The sequence below is a fragment of the Parasteatoda tepidariorum genome, chromosome 2, assembly GCF_982258835.1.
Source record: "Parasteatoda tepidariorum strain Cologne lab strain chromosome 2, Ptep-v5.0, whole genome shotgun sequence".
Taxonomy (NCBI): Eukaryota; Metazoa; Arthropoda; class Arachnida; order Araneae; family Theridiidae; genus Parasteatoda; species Parasteatoda tepidariorum.
Window position 1 is genome coordinate 4,999,991 of NC_141756.1, and position 17,247 is coordinate 5,017,237.

The window sequence follows — 17,247 nt, forward strand, 5'->3', positions numbered from 1 at the left end:
TCACATTCTTGATTCTACAATTATATTTTGTTGTAACTATAAAACTTAAAAAAAAGCTATTGAACAATTTTTAAAATTTTAATTTCAAAAGCAACGTTTTATGTTTTAACGGTTTCTTTTTTTTCACATAGTTACTTAATGAATTATAAAAAATTCACAAATCTTAATATATTTCCTTCGGAAAAAAGAATATTTTTTTACTATAACACAGTTAAGTGATGTATTTTAACGAAAATTATTTTATAAGAAATGTTTTCATAATTTACCAAAGCTTCGATACCAAAATATAAAATTATTATAATTTACGAATTCATCCCCCAAAAAAATCCCCAAAGGAATCCTTCTTTCTAGAATAAAATTAATAGAATACTAGAAAAGCAACATTAGTCATCATGAAAATAATTTTTTGATAGATACATTTCTACAAGGATCGTAATCAGTTCAAATTTTATTTTATTATTTCTCTATCTTATGAAGCATTTAACGATTTTAGATTACTGTTGCTTCAATGTAGAATTTTTTTTTCACCCAGAAAGAAGATACGGCTCCGATTTTAAATCTTTCTCACCAAAAAAAAAAAAAAAAAAAAAAAACATTTCCCCCATCTTCCTTTTAGAAAGACGTTTAATAACACACTCATCATATCGAGCAGGTTTCAAAGCATCGAAATGCTTGATAAGAAAAGTGGGGGAAGCCCCCCTCCTTACATTTCAAGCACATCGTCATTTTTCAACACGAAATTTTCCATTCTTGTTGTATTAGTTCCTTTCGGTGACGAGCAGTGCCACCTGGTGGTAAACTTAGAAGCCCGCCAGACACGCGCATTGAAAGCCGGCAGATCGGCCATGGCGGACAAATCGCGGGCCAAATTTGGCAGCAGTGTTCTTTAACGGAAAATGACCGTATCTTTTATCTTTTTCATCACCATCGTTGGGGAGGAGGACCTCGTAATGAACTTATAACTGCAGAAAACGATCTGAAGATGAATCTTGGAGTTTAAAGCACTCCGGGATCTTTTCTTGCATCTTCCATTGAGGGACCTTCCTTTTGCTTCCGGCGATCTTCTTCAGAACCCCTCTGTCAAAATCGAAAAAAAGGGGGGCTTAGAGAATCGTCTTCCACCTCTAAATCTCTAAGAGGATTACCGAAATAAAGGTATGTCCTTCTTGTTTAAAATTGTCAAATTTTAAAGTGAAAAAAACTGTATCTGTTTTACATTGTTAGAAATATTTTTTTAAAAATGACGATAAGATTGGGGGATGAAATCGATATTTTTTCAGTTTCTCGCGTACCATGCTTCAGTATCGGCTGATATCGGAAAAATCATAGATATGATCGATTCTATGGAAGTTACCTATACTTTCCTTTTACCTTAGAAACCGATACATAGCTTTTATCGGAATTAAATTACGCTCCCCACGGAATTTATGGAATAAAATAGAAGATGACATTTTAAAGAAATACTGATGCACCGTTTAAGTAATCTTCTGATTTTTAGAATTTATTTCTCGTCTGCGAAACCTAAATTTTTTAATTTTGATAAAAGTATGAAAACGTATTAAATGTAGAAATGCATTTTAACTAAATTGAGGCTTTTGAAACAAATCAATGCTAAAAACTTTTCTTTTCTTATGTCATTTAAATCTAGTTAAATGAATACGAATTTAAGTATAGTTTGATTCTATTATTTGAATTGGAATTAATTTATTTGAATTGGAAATCTATGCTCCAGGTTTTTTTCTTCTCTGAGCTATTTAAATAATGATTTTATATGACTTTTGGTTTCATAATTTCCTTAAAATGTTTTAATTAATGATATTATAAGATTACATTTTGAATCACGATTACGTGCCTTGCTGAATTACGTTGAATTTTCATTTTAATGTATCATTTTGTTTTTTAAATATATACATAAAATTAAGCATGATGTAATAATGCTACTTGTTTTTGATTGATCACGTGGTTTAATTTAATCATGAATTATGAATTTATGAAAATATAAAAACAAATTTCGGAAAAAAATTCAAAACAATTTCAGTTCTGCCAGTTTTTGAGTTTACCAATAGGTGTCTGCAACGTATCATCATTTTTTTTATTATAAATGAACAGTTTTAATTATGATATTTGGCAAAAGAAATATTTAAATTATTCGATATTTATTATATATCTTGTGCATTTTGACTTTTACACTTCTTTTCTCTCTGCTATTTAAAGAGTTATTCCAAACGAAATTTTATTTTTCTACTTAATTAGGCATTCATTTTCGCAACTTTTATAAAGTATTACCTGATAAAAATTATAAAATTATACACTTTTGCAACTTTTGTTGAATTACAATTACGTGTTTGTTGAAGATACATTTCGTTAATTTAAAACATTAACTCTATAAAAATAATATAAATAGAATGAAACATAGCATAATAAATCTCGTTGTTTTTAAAGGATCTTATGATTTAGATATCTCAATAAAATTCAAAAATGCGCAATTATTATATATAAAAAAAAAATTAATTCCGAACTGCATCTTAAAACCTTATGAATAAGGATTCCATCAGCTCTTTTGAGTCCATTAATTAATGCTTTGTAACATTTTTTTTATTATTCTTTATAACTGTAAAATTTAGAGTATAACTATAAGATCTAGAGTTTCAATTTAGAAGTCTAATAAATACTTTTGATTCGAAAATATATATTCTACTATTTGATTTGAAAATATATTTTGCAGATTCCGAGTTTTCTTTTTGCTCTTTTCAATTTAAAGAAGAATTTTAAATGAAATTTGGTTTTTCTTATGTAATTGGGTATTTTTTTCATAATTTCTATCGAATATATCAATTTAGATGTCTAATAATACTTTATTTGATTGGAAATATATTTTGTAGATTCCGAAATTTTTTTTGCTTTGCACAATTTGAAGAATAATTTCAAATGAAATTTCTTTATGCAATCGGATATGTTGTTTCATAATTTCTATTTAATATTTCAGTGAGTGAAAATTTAAAAAAAAATACACTTTATTGTAACTTTAGTTGTATGTCTATGCACTTTAAAGAATAATTTCAAATAACTTTTCTTTATTTTATAGGGAATTCTGCTTCTTGATTTCTATAGTCTATTTCCGTGAATAAAAATTGAAAAATCATACTTTATTATAACTTTTATCCGTGTTCAATTTCACTTTTAATTTTAAATTTAAAGCATCGTTTTTTTGCAAATAATGTAATTAAGATAAAACCTAGCAATATAATAATATTTATTTTTGAGTTATCTTATGATTTTAAAAATTTGTTCTTTTTACAAACTAGAAATTGTCTTATTTTTATACGATTATTAAAATCAAATAAAATTTGAAGAATCATTTGAATTTAATAATATGAATAAGGTATTTATTTATTTTTGAGTCTGATGAGGATGATGAGATTGATGTTTAGAAACATTTATATATTTATTCTTCATTCTTTTATAAAATTAAAATTTAAGCATTCCACAAAATTTTTTATTTATTTCTGATATATATTTTTTAGATTCCAGATTTTACTTTTATATTCTCAGCACTATTCAATGACTATTTTCATGGGATATGAATTTTTAAATTTAATTTTCTTGTTTGTCATTTCCATGAAATATTAGAAAGAAGGAGAATTATTAAATTACACTTTCTTGAATAAAAATAAATTACGTTTTCAGATAAATTTCGTTGAGTCATTTTGATTATTAGTAAATATTTTCATTCATTATGTAAATAACACGGGATTGTTATACTGCTTGTTTTTCAGTTTAAATATACGGTTTAAACTTAGCGTATATTAATATATTTTTTTATTTAAAAAGAATATGTTACTGTTAATTTCCATAACAAAAATTAAAAAAAAAAGGTTTCCCCAATTTTATCCAAATTATCGATGCACACAATGATATTTGACAAATTCATGGTGGTGGGACGATTTGAAATCGTAATTTTACAGTTTTAGTTATGAATGTAAACAAATATTATCATTTTACACACATATATACATCTTTACAAAATGAATTTCGATAAATATATTACTATTATAAAAATTTTCATATTATCGTTGAATTATATATAATTTCATAGAGTGTTTTTCTAAGGAGTTTTATGCATTTTGTAATGCTAGTAATCAAACATTTTATAAAAAATTATTCTTTACAAATATTTTTTAAGATATCTACACATTTCTGAAGAGAAATTTATCTGTAATTACAGTAGAAACCTCGATCCATCGTTTCTGAAGGGACTATTTATTGGGAACGATAGAAGTGTATAAACGATGAATACAGGACAGCATAAAATATAAAATTATGTCTTGAAAATCTATGGAGAGTGATTAGGTAGTAATAAACTTGCAATAAGTATATTATAAATAAGAAACCATAAATGTAAAATCCTAAATGAAGAACATGGAAAAATATTTACTATGCAAAAAATAAATAAATGCATTTATTTATGTAAAATATATAGAAATATTAGTATGAGGACACTTTTTTCTTCTAAACGCAGATAATAAATTTTCAACATTCATTAAAGATTGCAATTCTTTTTGTAAATTAATGTGAATACGTAAAGTTTTTCATTGTTCCAAAGGCTTTGAGGCCTTTTCTAAATGTTTGCACAACTTCTGGTTTCGTTTCATCGTCTTCATCTGAATCATTTTACACTTTTCCAATCGTTATTCAATTTTTGAACCAACGTCACTCTACAAGTTTCAACACTTTCATGTACAAACGTAATACTTGAAATGTTTTCTCCAAATTGTTACAAATCGTCATTTTCTTCTTCATCAAGCATCAGGAAATACTGCTTTTTTTCTTCTTAAAACAAAATAACTTTATTTTTTCTTTCAAAACTTCTGAAAGTCCCACTGTTAGAATTTTCATTCTAAAATTATGGTAAAATAACCGGCAACAGTCTGTCTCTTCAACTAACCCTAAAGTTAACGGTAAAGAACATTTTTTACCTTAACTGTTTGGAGCCGTTTACAAAGTATGGTTATAAAACCATGAATAAAAAACTATACGGGTTTTAAACCATTTACAACTAGCATAGTTTCAAAACTATGAAAACGAAATTTAACTGGATATAACAGCTAAGATTTTCGTTAGGTAATGGACATTGGAGAGTGTGGGCACAAATTGGGTAGTGCAGGACATTGGAAACTCTTCATGTATAAAATGTTCTGGAGGAAATATTGTGGTGTCAGCGCTGTGACTCGAACCCCAATTCCATCGGTCATGAGACTGTCATCTCGGCTATAATATGTACTCAGTTGAAGGGAGTTAAGTGTCTTCATTAGGCGAGCTCAGTTAGTGCAATAAAATTCTGGTTGTTTAACCGTATTAGGTGAAAACAGTTAACAAACTATTTTTCCTCACAGTTAACAGTTTGACTACCATCTTATTTATGGTTATTTAACTATTTTGTTTGAAAATGGTTAAATAACAATTAAATATATTGCTATTTAACCATTTTTTATGTGAAATTTCTGAACGATAGACGCAGGAATCTTTTTAGAAACAATCTAAAGGGGTATTACTAACATTATTAGAAACGGATTTTGTGAAGGGAAAACAAGACGATAAATACGTGAAAATGAAACATGCGGGAATGATGGATGGAGGTTTAATTAATATACTTCAAGTTATTACAGAAACTTATTAAAATTTTATTCTGCATTGTATAATTTGATAATACGATTGTTTTAACAACATTTATTATTAGCAATATTAATTATGCTATGGAGTACATAACTGATTAAGTATAAATAAATGGTGGGAATGTTGTTAAATTGTAAGAAAAAAGAATCATACAAAAATTCTCAGTAAGGAATTTATAACTCAGTGTTTCACAGCGTATTTACATTTCGAGAATTGATGTTATAACATAATTACAGAGTCACTATGCACTTATAAATTAAGGTACTTTAAATTGTCAATAGAGTTCCTAGAAGTCTAATTTTTAAAACAAAAGCTTATTTTTTAAAAATATTTGCATGTATTTAGCATGAATAAAGTTTTTTTCTACATTGAGCCTCGGGACGCGTGGACTTTTCGCATCCTTATAATTTTTTTAAGGAAATAAAATTTTTATATTATCAAGTATATCTCTCCACTTAAGTAATTCATTTAAAATTATTTCGTAAGTTTTAAATAATATTTATCTTTTCACACTAAATATAAGCAACATTTTAATAATTCTATTGATTTTATATTGATAGATCAATAGAAAAATGTAAATACAATATAGTATAAAAATTTAAAAATAATCGTTGATTCAAATATTATATTGTACTTCATAAATACTTGAGTCTTTGGTTTTGCAGAATATTTATTGAGACTGGATTTAGCAAGAGAGAATATTTGGGACAGATATTTTTATCGAGGAAAATATTTCGTGTATCCCTAAGCTTATTAATTTATTTTCAAGAATATTTCACAAACAAAAATTATTTTGGTTGTTAAAATCAGCTTCAAATAAGTCAAATCTTGAAAGTTTTTTGAAATTTATAAGCGATTGCTTAAATTACAGGGGTAGAAAAATGAACACTTTTTCTAAAATTAAATTTAAGATAAAAGCGATCTCAGTGTTATAATACTGAAAATATAACACACGTACATGAAATAAAAAAATACTACTGGGGTGATTCTCACGAAACATGACAATTCACTGTCCCTTGCTCCAAGATCTAATACTATAATACTAAAAGAACTTTTTTTTAAAAAATTTAATGAATAGCATTGATGTTAGCATTTTAAAATGACGTTGCACTAGCATTGACTGTTTTGTATACTTAAAAAATTTAATTGAAAATCAAAATGTCATTTTCCTGGCATGTCCCAAACAATATTTCCAATAATAACTAGCTTCAAAACTTCCCATACATTTTTCAAAATCTAATTTTTTTTATCTTATCCTATGTAAGCATTTCTAGAATATACGCAGAGGGTATTGTTTACCAAAACTTCGTTTAAAATAATTTTTTCTGTCAATAATTTGTTTGTCCCATGAAAATCTGTCATTTTCCTGGCTACTTTTATTTAGTGATTTCTAACCAAAATAGGCTGAGCTAGGAATCAATATCTTATGTTAATAGATTGATTAGATACCCTCCTATCTGAACATGTCTTGTTGCATGAATAAAGAGCCAATTTTCTGGTTCAAAATCTATTTCAAAAAATTTTTCAAGATGAGTAGGTTTTTATGCTGTCATTTTCCTGGCTTCTTGAAATCATTAATAACAAAAACTACGTAGATTTATCTGAGTTATTTTAAGAAATACTGTTGTTTTCTGCAGAATACAAACGTCTTCGGCCAAAATATTAAATTAAAGTAAAGTTATATGCTATAAAATGGCGAATTTGTCATTATCCTGGCTGTCATTTTCCTGGCTTATGAATGCCAGACATTGAAGTGTTACCAGAACTTCTTTTTAACTGCTAATACTGTAAAGAGGGAAAGCAAATATTAACCTAATAACAAGTTTATGTATGATTGTAATATGCTTAGATGTAATCAAAGTTATTTTTTTATTTAATGATTATTATAAACAATTTTATTCTGTACACATCAGAAGCAAAAAAATATTTTGTTTCCTTCTACAGTGGATAAAAACAATTAATTTAAGCAATTTATGGTCCATCTAACATAAAGGCTTAAGTTGAGTTACTTACTATTAACTTAAAATGACTGTTTTTTAAACTTCTAAGGTAATATATCACTTTCCTGGCGTTCAAGATTTGGTGAATTTCCATTTTTTTTTCTCGAGCAAATGTAAATAATCTACACTGCTGTCTATAAGATATTAGTAAGTGCAGCTAAAGAAGTATACAAAAAATTTTTTAGATTATTTTGATGATTTTAAATTTGAAGAAATTGTTTGGTCCGAATTGTCATGTTTTGTGAGAATCACCTTACTATCTATATCAGTGATTCTCAACCTTTTTTTTGTGGCGGCACACTTTTAAAGATTTCGAAAATTGACGGCACACAATGAAAAAAATTAGTTTAAAAGTTGTTTAATTACCTATAATGCACTGTGTTAAATAGTTTGTGATAATAATTTTGAAAGTGAAATAAAATAATATGTACTACAAAAGCACATTTATTAAGGGATTAATTATTTCTTTCGACTAATTTTTTATTAGTTAGTAACAGTTTTTTTTGCTAGTTATTAATTGTTAGCTTGTTTTCCATAGTAATTAACTGTTAGTTTTTTTACATTCATTACTATTATTTGTGATTTCTTGTTAGTTAGCTTTTTGCTAATTATGTTAGCTTATTTTTTCTGCTAGTTAAGTTATCCTTTGTTAATTTGTTTTTATAACTATTAATTGCATAGCTTACTTTAATGATTAGCTTTTATTTTCGCTTGGAAGTTAGTATTTAGCTTTTTTTAGCCTTTGTTAATTAATAATTTTAATAGTCATTAAATTTCCTACTAATTTCAACATTATTTAAAATTGTGTGTCAAAGACAATTTAAACACTTCCTTCTTATTTTAAGATTGTCACAGACAAGACAATCGCCCACAAAGACATTTTCACGCGGTTAAAGCGTGGAAAAATTATAAAAAGTATTTATATAATATTATACATCTATACACTTTTCTTTAGTTTAAACTTTACTTGTAATGAAAAGAGCATTAATCTTTATTGTATCATTTCTAATATTTGGCGGCACATTTTAAGAATTTGGCGGCACACAAAAGTGCCGCGGCACAGTGGTTGAGAACCACTGATCTATATAATACTACTGTCTATAGAGAATATAGGAGAATAAAAGGGGTTTAAGATAGAACCTTGCTGAATATCTTTCGTATTATCATCCAAAATAAAACTACAATTCTGAGAATTAGTCCCAAACAATTAAATGACATATTTTTGGAAAATAATGAACTAGAGGAGGTAAGCAGTTTTACATTTTTTGGATGAATAATTAACAACAAAGGAGGAACAGATGAATGTATACAAAATAGATTAAACAATGTCCGAAGGAATTGATGAAGATATACTAAATAGATTAGAGCAAAGTTCGAAGGAACTGATGAAGATATACTAAATAGATTAAACTAAGTTCGTAGGAACTGATGAAGATATACTAAATAGACTATTAAACAAAGTCCGAAGTAACTGCTGATGATATACTAAATAGATTAAACAAAGTTCGAAGGAACTGATGAAGATATACTAAATAGATTAAACAAAGTTCGAAGGAACTGATGAAGATATACTAAATAGATTAAACAAAGTCCGAAGGAACTGATGAAGATATGCTAAATAGATTAAACAAAGTTCGAAGGAACTGATGAAGATATACTAAATAGATCAAGCAAAGTCCGGAGTAGTTACGCTATTCTCAATAAATTCTGGAGATAAAAAAAATGAAAATTAGAATTTTCAATACTAATGTTAAATATGCCCTACTATATGGATCTGAGACATGGCACTGTAATAAAAATAACATGAAAAAACTTAGCAACTGTTTAAAAAGAATCTTGCGTATCAAGTGGTTTCATAAAATTTGTAATACAGAAATCCTTAGAAAAGTAAAACAGAAACCAATTAATCCGGAAATTAAGAAACTTAAATGAAAATGGATTGGTCATGTTCTACGTAAACTTGAAAAAATTATAGCAAACAAGCTTTTTGATTGGAACCCTCAGGACAATAGAAAGAGAAGACCTAAAAATACTTGGAGCAGGACGATTGTAAGCGAATTGAAAACAATAGGAACGACATGGAGTATATATGGCCAGAAATAGAATGAATTATGATAGAAGCCCTATACTCCAATTCAGGGTGAAATGCGTATTTCATTGACATAAAAATACGTACTTTTTCATATTTAAGTTGTGATTAGTTAATAGATGGTGTATTAGAAAGCTCTAAGGACTGAATAATTTTAAACAGATGGCTTATATGAAATTGAAAAGATATATTTAATTCTTCATGCATTAAAAATAATAATATGAAATATTTCCTCGACAACAAAAAATTTATAATCTTCAAAAATGATTAAAACGTTTATGTTCCGTCGTATTACTGAATAGACTTTAATTTATATAGTTTCTAGATTATGCATAATAAATATATAATAAATATATATAGTTTCAAAACTGTTTGTAGTGTTAATTTACCATGAAAAAAAATTAAGAATTAAACTAAATTATTTAAAAGTAATATTTTAATCGAATTCATGAATTAACAAATAAATGCACGGAATGAAACTTGTTAAGTTATTTCTTTCTAAGCTTGAATTTAAATTAGAATTTCATTTGATATATTATTTTCATATCTTCCGTAATTAAAAGTAGCCGATTAAAATTAAGCAAAACTATTAGAGAAATATAATACAAAACATAAAACAAGATAAAAAGTTACCATTTGGAACAAAGTAGTATTTATTTACACTATATTTTATGAAATGAAGTCTAAAATATGAGACAGAAGATATTTTATTGAATTTTATTAGAATATTTGAAACAATTTTGGCAACACTCAGTTGAATGTGCTCTGAATTGGTATCAATCATATATATTTCGAAAATGGCTGTTAGTTTAAACGCTGAACACGAGAGAAAAAAAACCCCAGAAAAGAACAATTTTAGAGAAAGAAATATAATGATAGGCTGTGAAAAAGTAGATATTCTCGACGACATCTAATAAAAATACTAAAATGGGCCATCTTTAATGGACGAAGAATTGGTCATCTCCCAAAAAGTACATCTGTATGTAATCTAAAGGGATGAAAAAACATTTATGTGCTTTCAGTACATAATATATATTTCTCTCCAAATAAATTTAATATCAGATTTAGATTCTTTCTAGTCGTATGGAACCCACTACAGTGAAACGTTTGCGGAACCAGTAATAAGTCCACTATATCCAATATATATCCAAAATTTGTAAAAAAATATTTTTAGCATATTGCAGCAGTATTGTTGGAAATAGTGATTGTTATAGGGGGGGGGAGAGATAATTTGCTTTTTAAATTATAAACTATGCATGTAGAGTCTTTCTAAAAAGTTTACTTATAAAAAATTTCTATGCATAACGTAATTTTAAATAGGAATTTTAAGCAGCACTTAAAATATCCTACGTATAAAGAAGTGTTTGCCTACCTATAACGAACAAATTTAAATACAGTGCTTAAATTTTCACCATTTTTGGATTTTTTTTATAAATTTATCTTTTATATTTCCACCATTTTAAAGAAAGTTGCATTTAAAAGTTAGAATTTCTCTGCAACCAATCCAGTTTCACATGTGCTATGTGTTTGTTTTTGGAAATACTGGAATATATAACACAATAATATAATTTTGGAACTTTGGATGATATGTATAAAATTATAGTTCATTTTATAACACATTTAGTAAAAAATATAAAAAAGTAAATTTAACCGAATAAATGATTTTTATACCATAGAGCTAACATGATAAAATTATCAAATTTTACCATGTTTATCAAATTTTAACACACGTTATAAAATAATACTTTATTTTTAATTTTACAAGAATCATTACCAAAGTATACAATATATATATATATATATATATATATATATATATATATATATATATATATATATATATATATATATATATATATATATATATATATATATAAGTTCAAAATGAGGAATAAAACAAAGAAAAATTATAGACATATGAAAAAAAGGGGGTGGGAAAAAATAACAAACATTTTATTTAAAAAAAAAAAAAAAAAAAGTTAAATGTTAATTAAAAAACCGGAAAAAAAGCCGGAAAAAAAAGATATAATCTTTTCTTCAGCCCACACGATTATATCCGCAAAACAGAGTGCTTTCTGATATTGTATCAATAAAGCCAAAGCAAAATATATTAATACAATAGTGTGAGGAGCACTCAAAAAAAAAAAAAAAAATTATTATAAAATAACTACATAAAAATAGATCATAAAAAGTAAATATAACATGTAAAAACAGATAATAAAATAAAATAAAAAGAAAAATAAAATAAAAAGAAAAAACATTAAAAAGGGGGGACTATAAAGCGAGTAGCAAAATCATAACAACTTACATGGACAGTTATTTTTCAAGAATGATTTAAAAATGTTTTCGCAGAAAGATTGCCAGATTACAAAATATGAAAACAAAAGATGAAAACAAAAGCGCAAATCGAGTGTAACAAAAGGGTTCTAAAGTGTCGTTCTTACTGCACTGCTGAAGTGATTTGTTATTCTGAGTTTTGATTTGTTAGTTACCAAGGATGGGCCCGAAATGGATGTGCACAAGGTAATATTATACTGGATAATTTTAAAAATTGATCATAAATAGTTTTAGAAGATAGATGTTTATTTAAGAAAAAATATAAAATAGAAAAGAGAAACATAAATTGCCTGCTTTGCAAATAATTTTAGCCGCGGATTTGCACTATATGGATTAGCACATAGAAAAATTATTTAAATTATCAAAGAAAAAATTTTAATAGATAATTTTTAACACGGATTTGCCCGAAATGGATTTGCACATGGAAAAATTAACAAAGAAAAATTTTAGCAGATAATTTTAACCACGGATTTGCCCGAAATGGATTCATATGTCTATAATTTTTCTTTGTTTTATTCTTCATTTTGAACTTATTTAATGAGTGCTGTTTACTTGCAGCTTAAGCGCAATAAATGTTACTTATTGTTTTTCTTAACTTTCTTAGTGTTTTCTTGTATTTATTTATTTATATATATATATATATATATATATATATATATATATATATATATATATATATATATATATATATATATATATATATATATATATATATATATATATATATATATATATATATATATATATATATGAAATTTCTTTTTAAAAAAATAATTACTTTACCTTTGAAGGAGAAAATACTTAAATGAGCTTCTTTTGGGGCTACTTTAAAAAACCACTTTTACTTTTGAGAAAGCAAATCTTGTGTTCAGGAAAATAAAAGCATTGAAAAAAAACCCGTTAAAAGACACTCTTCAGAGACAAAACTTTAGCCATAAACGACACCAAAGTATGACTCTCGGTCCACAAAAGCTGAGACATTTCCATGCAATTCTTCTCTTTGGAACATTCTCTTACAGTTTTATTTTCTTGGCGAGCTTTTGCTGTAAACAAGCCATGAAACAAGTTTCTTCATCTTTTGTTTTTATACTTCAAATTTTATAGTTTATTATTTCTTCATTGTTGTGCGTTGAATAGTAAGAAGTAACATTTTATCCAGAAACATATTTTTTGCACTTCTTACTTACAAAACCAATATTTCTTTTGTTTGTTTCTAAAATGAAATGTATTGACATTTTACTTTTAACTACAAATATTTCCTGCCAATCTTTGCAACTATTTTTGCAAGTGGAAAGCATTTTAACTGTCCTCTTTACGCAGAAGAAAGAGTTCATTTCCTCCATGTTAACCTACAGAAAATTATCTGTTCGGAAGTTTCTTATTTATTTATTAGCTAATTAAAAGTTTTGAATACTTTTTGTTTCCTTGTGCTTCTTAAAATGCGTTCTATTAATCTTAGTTGCAAAATTTTAAGTTTTGAGGTTGCAAGTGCTCTTGAAAGTTTTAAAAATAAGTTCAACCTTAAAATATATAATTCGATAGTTTATATATATATATATATATATATATATATATATATATATATATATATATATATATATATATATATATATATATATATATATATATATATATATATATATATATATATATATATATATATATATATATATATATATATATATATATATATATATATATATATATATATATATATATATATATATATATATATATATATATATATATATACCGTTAAAGTATGAAATCCGTTATTTTATAGAATACCTAGTTGTTCCATGAAATAACTGATGGTGTCGGTTAAAGTGTAAAACTCCAGTGTGTCAACAAAAAATGTTTTTGTTTTAGAAATAATGTTCTTTGTAATTCCAAGTGTCATTTTAGTAATTCTTGCTGTTACAAATGATTTTATAGTACGTTTCCATAAATACCATTTATACGCTGCATAAATTAGATAAATTGCTTCTTTTTCATTTTAATTGTCTATCATTAGTTTATTTATAGAATACCTAGTTATTTCATTTTAGATAAATTGTTTATTTTACACTTCAATTGTCTCTCATTAGTTAATTTATAGAATACCTAGTTATTTCATAGAATAACTAGTTAAAGTGTCAAATTAATAACATGTTACACACTTTAACGGACACGATCAGTTATTTCATGGAATAACTAGGTATTCTATGAAATAACTGCATTATATACTTTAACGGTAACATATATAATAAATGAAATTTTAATATTTTATCTACATAAAATATAAAAATATATATGAAAACACTTACTCATGAAAAGATATCTGTTTTAATTTGAAATCAATATAACTGTAGTGTTAAAGTACTTTTTTGAAGATAAAAACTCTGCATTTTTGTAGTAATGATTATTATTCACAGCATATTTTGTGCTCGTGGGCAATTCTGAGTTAAATAAATCATCAATACCAATCTTATTTTCAAACCTGATAAATATTTGCCCGCGAATGCGTAGACTTTCAGACTAAGTTATAAAAATTTTCAGGTTAATGAACGAATACAAGAAACTCAATTAAAAATAGATGGTCTGGAAATGCTTCCATCCGAATGAGCAAATATCTCAGATAATTCACTTTATGCAAATTTTGATGAAAAAAAATGCGAGAAAATGTAAAATTATTATGGAATAAAACCTTATTAGCTAAATTGATTAGCGAGATATTTTAATGTTATTTAAATTCATAGTTTGCACAGTTAAAAAAATGAATGAGATCATGTTTATTTCATTGTTTTATAAAAAAATAAATTAATAGAAATTTGTTTTGTTTTTATTTATTTTTCGTTGAATTTTACTGCAAATTTTGTCATTTTTTTGGGTCATCCGACATCATCCGAATCCGGATAACCTGAGCCCAGTTAATAGGGAATTTACTTTTGAGATAGAGAAATTACCCATGAAGTAATTGCAGATTTAGAGATTGAGAAAGAGCTGATGTACCAGAAATTGTAGTAGAAAAAAGGTCTTATGAAGTGGATGATAAGTTAAGAATTGCAGCAGAAAGAGAGTCAAGTGAAAAGGCTGATGAGCTAAATATTATAGTAGAAGATTAGAGGGACTAGTAAATATGATAAACAAAAAATTACAGTAGAAGGTCTGAGGAAATTGTTAATGAGCTAAAATTTAAAAAGTCGATATAGAGCTGAAAAAACCCGCCAAACTAAATTCTCCAGTAAAAAGAGAGTCTAGTGAAACGGATTTTTTTCCATTTCTATTGGAAAGATTAAAAGGCAGCTACAACGATAAATGCAATACACAATAAAAAAGCAGCAATAAAGCGCTACAGCAATAAAAAATATAATATAAAATTAATGTTAAAATTTGTATTCAAGTTAATATTTTTATTTTTAAAAATAATCATTATATTTACGTTTAAAAAAAGTTCACAAAAAATCACTGTTTACAAATTCATCAGTGAGAGCAACTTTTCACATCTTAACCACAACTTACTGAAATAATTCGCGAAAAATCAGCACATAATACATATTTACATTAATGACTACTTATCATAAAAATATTTTAAAAATCAATGTCATTTTCAATTAAAAAAATAAAACCTTTTAAAAAAATATTTTTCACAAAAATATTTCATTTTTAAAATTTTTTATACTTATGTTCTGCTCTCATAAAATACACCCAAAACCACCTTTTTCAAATTCCCACCTATATTTTCATTTCATATCTAAAAATTGAAAGATCTTTAATGTATCTATTAAACTGCTGCATATTAATCAAATTTTTATGATTATTAAACAGACAATTTCCAGTTTAAAATGTATAAATTTCTGTCCACCTTTTAAAGATCACGGTGCGCTTATTAAAATATTTGCTCAGGGCAAAGTAATATGCTGAGATTTCCCTCCCCCCCCCCATCTCCTTTGTTGGGGAAAGCCCTTGTGTGTTTGCAGACGCTGCGAAAATTGCCGGCCGAAGAACCTCGTGAAACGAAAATTAATTTTATTCAGATTATACCGTGACATTTATCGACTTTTAGGAAAAATTATGTCGACGGAAATATGTGGCAGTGCTCGAGCAGACATAAGCAATGGTTGGAGTTTCTTGATTTGATTATAATTATATTTTTGTTGTTTCTGTTTGAATTCGATTTAAAAGACGGAAATTATATATTTCAATGCCCAGTCTCATTCACATTCTTAAGATAAATCTTACTGTTTACTATGATCTGATATATTATGGAAATCAATCTTCTTTCTTTTCATAGTTGAAAGTTATTGTCACGTATGGTAAAATATTAAAATCTCGTGAATTTATTTGGTAGTTACGAAAAGTAAACTCAGTACATCGATTTTTTCCTATGTAGCATGATGATTAAATCAAAACTACATTTTTAGGAAATTGGTGAAGTCAATCCGCTTTATACGTAAATTTTTAGCAATATTGACGGAATGATATTACCATTGAGATAGTTGGTTAAAAAGCTTTTTTATACTTTACGCAATATTAACGGAATGGATTTTACCAACTACCTTTCCGTATTTTTTACGAAAGTCTGAAGAAAGAATTACTATTTAGATATAGTAAAAATAATTCTGTGTATTTTACGTATTATTGACGAAGCAAATTTACACTTTAAATTTCGGTACGAATTTATTTGCGAAAATTTTCTGTTTTTTGGATAACCACTTTTTGTATAATTTGGCGTTTCTACTTAGTGCATTTTGACGTAAATATTATGTTAAAATAACGTACACATTCTTACTTAGTAAAAAGTGGTTGGTAAAATTGTCGTAAAAATTTTACTTTTTTAGAATAACTATTGCTGTAATTCGATGCTTCAGTTCTGCGAAAGCTTAATAAAGTTTAAAGATTAAATAAATATACTTTATCGTAAAATTGATGGTTTCTGCTACTTGGGTAGTATCTCTTTAAAATAAAAAAGAACAATTATTGTCATTGTCACCATTGTTGTTTTCGAAACTTTTCGCCGTACATGTTCTATCTCTAATGATTCAAAAACTATTAAATTAAACTACAAGAAATTTTGCATTTTGCGCAATCCTAGAGAAATATTTAAGGGACATTTGGATAGCAAGAGATTATTGATATTTTCATCAGTTTTTGATTTATTTTATGTTA

General features: G+C 26.2%; 1 protein-coding gene across 14 annotated transcripts in view; it reads left to right on the forward strand.

Annotated features, from left to right (window-relative positions):
* Positions 1-790: 790 nt before the first annotated feature.
* The window catches only part of LOC107446947 (protein still life, isoform SIF type 1), a 270,767-nt gene continuing 254,310 nt past the window's right edge, over positions 791-17,247 (forward strand). For 7 of the 14 annotated variants that reach the window (XM_071177062.2, XM_087156786.1, XM_087156787.1 and 4 more), the window contains exon 1: positions 811-1,155. The gene's annotated coding sequence lies outside the window, so the exon portion shown is untranslated. Of the gene's footprint in view, positions 1,156-17,247 lie in introns of all 14 variants that reach the window. The other 7 variants (XM_043050376.3, XM_087156793.1, XM_087156792.1 and 4 more) reach the window with 3 other exon arrangements.